The sequence below is a fragment of the Cornus florida genome, unplaced genomic scaffold, assembly GCF_030987335.1.
Source record: "Cornus florida cultivar Cherokee Brave unplaced genomic scaffold, ASM3098733v1 CherokeeBrave_3.0.0_Hap2_Chr09, whole genome shotgun sequence".
NCBI lineage: Eukaryota > Viridiplantae > Streptophyta > Magnoliopsida > Cornales > Cornaceae > Cornus > Cornus florida.
In genome coordinates this window covers 6,813,023-6,820,768 of record NW_026775579.1, presented here as the reverse complement: position 1 = coordinate 6,820,768, position 7,746 = coordinate 6,813,023, and positions in this window count along the sequence as shown.

Sequence of the window (7,746 nt, the reverse complement as noted above, 5' to 3'; positions counted from 1 at the left end):
TGTTCTGAATTCCGAATCAAGTGATTCTTGAGTCTAACTTGATTAATTTTTCGCTGTCTTCCCAGTGGTGTGCTCGGTAGCACCAGATTTTATATTTTTCAGAAATGACCATTTTGCCCTTGGGGCTATTTTTGTTCGGTTTTCTTGTAATTCACTTCCGTAACTTTCTTTTGAGTTCCGTAACTTCACGGGAAGCCATGAATGTGTCTCGGGAATAATATACATTCTAGGGACGTCATTTTCGTGTAAAATGACTATTTTGCCCCTGGGGGCTTATTTGTCATATTTCTGATCTTTTACTTCCGCGTCAGTTCTCATTGAGTTCCACGACCTCATGGAAGGTCATCAAAGTGTATTAGAGGTGTGTTGCACCTTGGGAAATCGTTGTCTTGTTTCTTGCTTCCGCATTCTGGATTGGTTATTGGATCTACGTTCGGTTCATCACAGGGCGCTAGCCTAAAAACCAGGGCCGTCACAACTCCACAACTATCCCTAATATTCAATAACATAGACAAATTTTTTATGAAAACTGAGATCTTAAATAACATTTTAATATAATAAAAAAATTTCGTAATAAAATTAGTTAATTTTCTTTAAAAAAATAAATAAATAAACAAACTTATGCCCATCGGATTGTTTTGGGACTTTCACATCAACAGTTTTGAATTTTTCAAATTTTTTGTTAAATAAAACTTCCATGAATTCCTTCTGCAATTATAAATGATATTCATACACGTTAGTTAATAACATTGAAACTTCACAACTAACAGAAAAAAAAAAAAAAAAAAAAAAAAAAAAAAAAAAAAAAAACATTAAAACTTCTAATCAGGAGTTCATTAAAACCTCATTACCAATAAGTAATCATATTTTCTTCTAATCTGTTATCAAGGGAGTCCAGGTAATAAATTGTTAATTTGTCAATATCAACAACGTAGAGGAGCCAATGGTTGTCATTTGACGTAGGGAAAAAGAACTGAAACAAATTATAATTATAAATATAAAAAATAGAACACAAATAATGAAACGAAACATCAATAGTTAAATGAATCATACATACCTGTCTACATTTTAGAATTTCATCTTCATTTAATTTAAACAACATCAAGCTATTCCTCCATACATCTTTCAAGAAAACTCTCCGCGTAATACCAACAGACTCATGAGCCTTTAAAATTGATGACTACACACGTACAAAGCAACATCAACAACAAATGCCTGAATCATTGATAAAACAACATTTTATACAAAATACTTACCCCAATAGAAGAACAAAAGAAGAAGTATCTCTTTTGATTGTTTTTAATCAGCAACACTTCCACGAGAATGTCAACAAGCTGAAAGTTTAATGTGTTAGTTGTTAATATTGCATTTAAATACATTAGTAACATAAATGCATTTCATAAAACAATAACACCGACCGGGCTATCAATCCATTCTCTACTCAGTAATATCCGAACTTGTCTGCAGCATAAGTATTGTTCATGCATATCCACCAATATTTCCCTAAGAATATAAGAACAAAATGAATATTAGATAACTATTATATAATCAGGATTTTTTTTAACATTTGCACATATATACATACTCATCAGGTGCGTCGAGGTCTGATGCATACTTCAATACTCTCCTCGTATATTTGTTAGAGAAAATTGTACGCTTCTTAACCGATTCAATGTAAAATGGAGATTTTACGAATCGACTTGGTTGCTTGACACACACCGATTTTGAAGGCTTCAATTGAGAGTTTTCTAAGTGATAAAGATCTATCACAATACGGCCAGACTGTTGTATTATTTGCTCCTCTTTCTCAATATCCTTATCATTTTCAATATCTCTCTCAATTTTTAAATCACCTCCATCTTTTTCTATGTTTTTCTTCATCTCTTTATCTTTATTATTGTCAATATCCACCAATATTTCCCTAAGAATATAAGAAACAAATTTATATTAGATTTTTATTATATAAAGTTTGACTTTTTGAATATTTTAACATGTACACTTACTTATCGGGCGCCTCAAGATTTGATGCATACTTCATTTGGACATATGCACTTTCTTTGTCTCCGTCTTTTTTAAAAGATGCATCAAATCGGGGCAAGGCAATTATTTTGTTCGCTCTCCCAAATTTTTAACAAATTTTTGATTTTGTCCTTATACGTCTTTGAATATGATGGACTTGATGGAAGTCCCTCTCCAAATTCTCTAATAAAACCTACATAAAAAATTAATATAACAAGGTTAAAGGAATAGATCAGTTGATTTAAATAATTATAACAAGTGTTAACTAAATAGAAGGATTTGCTCAAATCAAATGAAATTTAACCATCTTAACATAATTAATTAGCATAATAAAAAATTTATAGTGTCATAATATTAGATAGGTTTAACTGTGTGATAACTAATATATATTTTCACAATTAATTACCTTACCATCAGCATCGACATCGACATCGACATCATCTTCCTCCCCCTCGTCATCCTCCTTCTCTTGTGGTATAATCTATTAACAATATGAAATCATGCAATTAAACATACAATTTAGCATAATTTGATACATTTGTGAATGGAATAGAAACTTGAGATTACCTTTCCGAGTCCAAATTGTCCTAATTCAGACATTTCATATTCTAGGCAGTCCTTAATTAATGGTTCAGGCCAATCACTAGCAACAGTAGGGTACTTGTTCAGTTTTGGATAATTGACATTAACACGGACCAAATAAAACAACTGCATGTACATTGACAAGCCACTTATAAATTGATGCAACTGATAGTTTAAATTAAATTTTAATACACTTGAGTCATGCATATCTTTAAAAAAAGTAGACTACCATTGCAACTGCTTTTTTATGTATGTCTTCAATTTATTAACCGCTTTTACCAAATCATTAAGCACACACTTTGCCCAATTGTATTAGTTGATCTTCTTCACATCATCAACCATTCCAAAAAAGTATTTCGACACCTCATGAGCAGTGTTTGGAAATAATATGCATCCACATGCATATAGTACAAAAAGTCGCTTAAAATCATCATCAGTGCATCGATCACCCCAATTTCGAAGCATCTCACCAATTTTGCCAACCTTCAAACTCTTTTTTTTTTTCATTAAACCACCTTCTTTCACCCAACTCCAGTTGGTTATACCCATGTCTCCTTCTGAGTTCACCATTACTAAGTGACCATTGGGTATCCCAAGAATGTGCTTGACATCTGTCGCTGTTATCGGAATGAGTTTATCCGAAAGCCTCAAACCGCATCTGCGCTTATCAAAATTTTCTATCAGGTACTGACAAAGATATTGGTTCAAGTTAGTACACTTCAACTCAAGAAGATTTCCAAAACCTATATCCCAAACAGCATAAATCTGGTCATCTTTAAAACTAAATATAGTTTCAAAAAAAAATCTTCACCGGCATTGTGCTCACTCTTATTTTCTGTAACAAATTACAAAATAATAAGTAAAAAAATTGTGTCTTAATAAATGTGCTACCTAATAAATTTATAATATTAATAATCATTGATGAGAGAAAACCAAATATAACACTATAAAATAGTCTTCAAAGAATTGTAAAAGGGAACGTTATTCTATTCTCCACATTGTAAAAATACATAACAGTTTTCAAAGAATTGTAATAAACTAGAACCCCTTGAATATTACTATCAACTATCCCTATAATGTAGAAATTCTTACCTTAGGCTTTTTATGATTTTTCTCCTATTCCTTTTTCTCAGTATAAGACACCATATTCTTTTTGTATTGATCTCTAAATGGCTTTTTATCAATTTCTGACATCGAATTCCATTCTTTTGAATACTCCTTGTTTTGCCCCACCACATTTGTACCAGTTTTTTTATTTTGTTTTCTAATAACATGACATAAAATCAAATATATTAAGAACAACAAAATATATACATAAAATATTTTAACAAAGTAATATTTTATAAAATTTGTACCTATATAATAAGTAGCAATTGGTCGGCTTTTGTGGAGTATCTTCCACGTCTGCGGGACTCAAGGAAGTAGCTTGACGTTTCTATTTTACAGCAGTTGAACGTCCCATCGTTAAACTATAAATTTAAAAAAAAAATAAAATAAATTTATTCGTAACGCTGGTCTTAGTCCCAATCAAAATGGTGGAAGGTAATCTAAAGAAGAAGGAGAGTACCGAGAATAGCTATCAAATTAGCTCCAAAGCATACTGAAACATATGTATCATATTCCATGTTCCATATTGAAAGATAAAAACATCTGTGATGATGTTGAATATAAGGGGAAGAAAAAAATTACTAGAAAAAGAATATACAAGGGGGGACCCTCATCATATCAACTATAACACAGACAATTAAATGTCAAGCTGTCAGAAATCACAAGATCAAGCTTACGAAATCATAAAATTGGATATGGACAATGCAAAATGACATTAAATTGTAAAACAGATTATCAGCATGTAACTGTAGCTGTAGCAGTTAGGCATAGGACACACATCACCCCTTACCAAATCACAACTACAGAACAAGGGCATCTGATTGATAACTCTGATGCAGAGAAAAGGTTTCCTCAGTGACTAATAAGCTTATACTAACTCTATAGTCCAATTTCACAACACAACATCAGAGGGAAGTCAGAGAATGGAAAAATGCTTGGATGGGAATAAAGGAAGAATAGAATAAGATATGAAGCATGATTACCCCCTATGCTGGTCCAGTTATATAGCTCACATGCCTTGTTATTGTCCATCACCCTAAAGCTGCTTAGATTACTTGAATAATGACTTCCTTTCACACCCCCCAAACAGGAAAAAAGAAAAGGATAACAGATTCCATGAAGGTGGACGAGTTCGTTAACAATTACATTTAATAAGATGCAGGTCTTTCTTTGCCTACACTAACAAGATGGAGGTCTTGAGTTCGATTTTCCTCCCATGATACACTAACCTCACATTCTCACCCAATGGGCAACCAAATAATAATAATAATAAGGGATAACAGAACAAAATATGTTGACTACAAGATTCAAGCAAAAAAGGAAAAGAAACAGTTTTGAACAAGAATGTAAGCTAATAAAAACAGACATTTAAGTAAATTCAACTTCGATTTCAAACAAACTATCAAGTCAAATAAGGTGTTTACCAATCAATGAGACATGAAAATTGGAGGAAAAAAAAAAAAAAAAAAAAACACAAATGATAAGAACTATTTTACCTTTAAAGTTCAAATCATGACATTCAAATCCTAAAATCATTAGGATACCAAAACTTTGTTTCAATTCAAAGTTCTTTCAGGTCATAATTAATAACACAATCAAAAAATTCCCTTATGTTCTTAAAGGATATGATACAATTACAATTTTTAAATGCTAGCTAAAAATTTAAATAACTTGCCTTGACCATATTGTTAGCCATAATCAAACATTGAATTCTTTTCAACTATAGAACCCCACTTCATCAACTACCTTTTGCTTATACTGTTCAATCTGCCTAAGTCATAGTGTATTCATAGGAGGTGTAAGTAAATGGATCAAAGAAGAACCCAAATTTTGGTTTCCTATCCTTCTCATCTGCCTTCTCGACAACAAAAAAGAGGTTTATATAGAAGAACCGAGTTTTCTTTCCAAAACAGCATGAAAATTAAAAAGGAAAAATCAGCATACAAAATTTATACGTTGAATTTCTGATTCTAAATGATTTGCTTTTTCCAGTATTTGAATTTGACGGGAATAATTAAGCCAATTAGAAATTTATGGAACTTTATTTTTTGTGAAGGTACGAGGTTTTTTATTTATTTTTTTATTTTTTTATTTTAAGTTATGTGTTGCGTTCTTTAATAATTTAGACAAATCTATAATTGAATACTTTTACTACGTTTGTTTGTCGAGAAAATGGAGGGGAAAAGGAATTAAAAATTTCATTCTGATGTCGATTGGGTAACCAATATTTGAATAACTTCACCCAATTCAAACCAGGATCGTGAATTAAGATATGTTAGTTCTGGAAAGTATTAAACAATGAAAAAGATAAGATTTTGATTGACAAAACTGCAATTGCATGAAACATAACGATGAGAAATGTATGACAACTAATATATATATATATATATATAAATCGAAATAAAAATAAATAAATAAATGAGAATCTAAATGGAGTCGTCATGATTTGTGAATCATCGTTGGTCATATACATAATATATAGTTGTCTTATTTAAAGATAAATTATTCACATTCTACATATTAATTTACTTTATCGATTATCAATTATCTATATTTGCTTTATTTTCAGTATGAATATTATACATTGTAAATTGATATATGGGAGGAAATTAAATTTAGATTAGAATAATCCAAATTTTGGTTTCCTATCCTTCTCCTCTGCCTTCTCGACAACAAAAAAGAGGTTTATACGGAATAACCGAGTTTTCTTTCCAAAATAGCGTGAAAATTATAAAGGAAAAATCAACATACAAAATTTATTTGTTGAATTTTTTATTCTAAATGATTTGCCTTTTCCAATATTTGAATTTGACGGGAATAATCGAGCCAATTAGAAATTTATGGAACTTCATTTTTGGTGAAGGTACGAGGTTTTTTTTTTTTTTTTTTTTTTAAGCTATGTGTTGCGTTATTTAATAATTTAGACTAATCTATAACTGAATACTTTTTGTCATACTTCTTTCTTGTCATTCCAATTCATAACTAGTATAAAAAATGGGGTAGCTGGAAGCTTAAGCCTACCATGTTGATTTTGTTAATAAAATATATTGGCCAATTTATTGGGAAATCGTTGTTTAAAAAAGGCATTTAGGTTGACTGTTTAACTGATTTTGGATTGCAAACATAAATGCAGTTAGTATGTAAATAGATAAAGAAGAAGATTTCATTGTCACTAGCAGATATAATGATATACTGTGCAGAAATAAGTGTGATTTTGAAAGAGAGAGAGAGAGTTAGGGTTTATGAAGAGGAAAAGAAAGAAAGAAATGATGAGTACCTAAAAATACAGCCACAAGACAGGGACGAAGTGATGCCTGAAAAACTTAGTACCCAGTATGCTATTTTGAGGTACACCGTGATAAAAGAGGGAGATGGTGTACGAGACGGTGATGAGGGAAGGAGGTTCTGAAGTTTGTTTTTCTTTTTTTTTCTATTTGTTTTTTTTTTGGTAGGGATGCGGTAGAAATGATATTTTATTTTTCTTTTTTTTTTTTTACTTTCTATTTTATTTTTTTAACGTCGTTCATTTTTCCATTAGACTTTACAATTAGCAATTTTAAAACATTTTCTTTTTTCACTACAATATGAGTACAGCATGACCCGTTTACAATAGAGATTCCCAATTCATGATTATGTACTATTCCAATCTAAGTCGTGTGACTTGTGTCCTATTTTACTCATGCTTGCTCCTACTTTTGCGCCCAACTTACAGGAGACTTTTGTTCTTTAACATAATGGGTTAACATATTTGAGTACACACAGAATGAGGCAAGTTTGTTATTGGGCTAATCTTTTTACGTAGGGTAAATTACATTCACACTTTTTTGAGGTTATGTGATATTTCTATTGTACGAAGATTTTTAACTTTCATTTACATCTCAATTTACTTTTTTTCTCAATTTTTTAATATAAAAAATATATATAATTTTAAATGGCAAAAAAACCCTATGTTAATATATATATATATATATATGTATGTATATACACACCCTGTTTGTACGTGTAGTCCCGAGATCACCACGTAGCTATCCTGGCCGT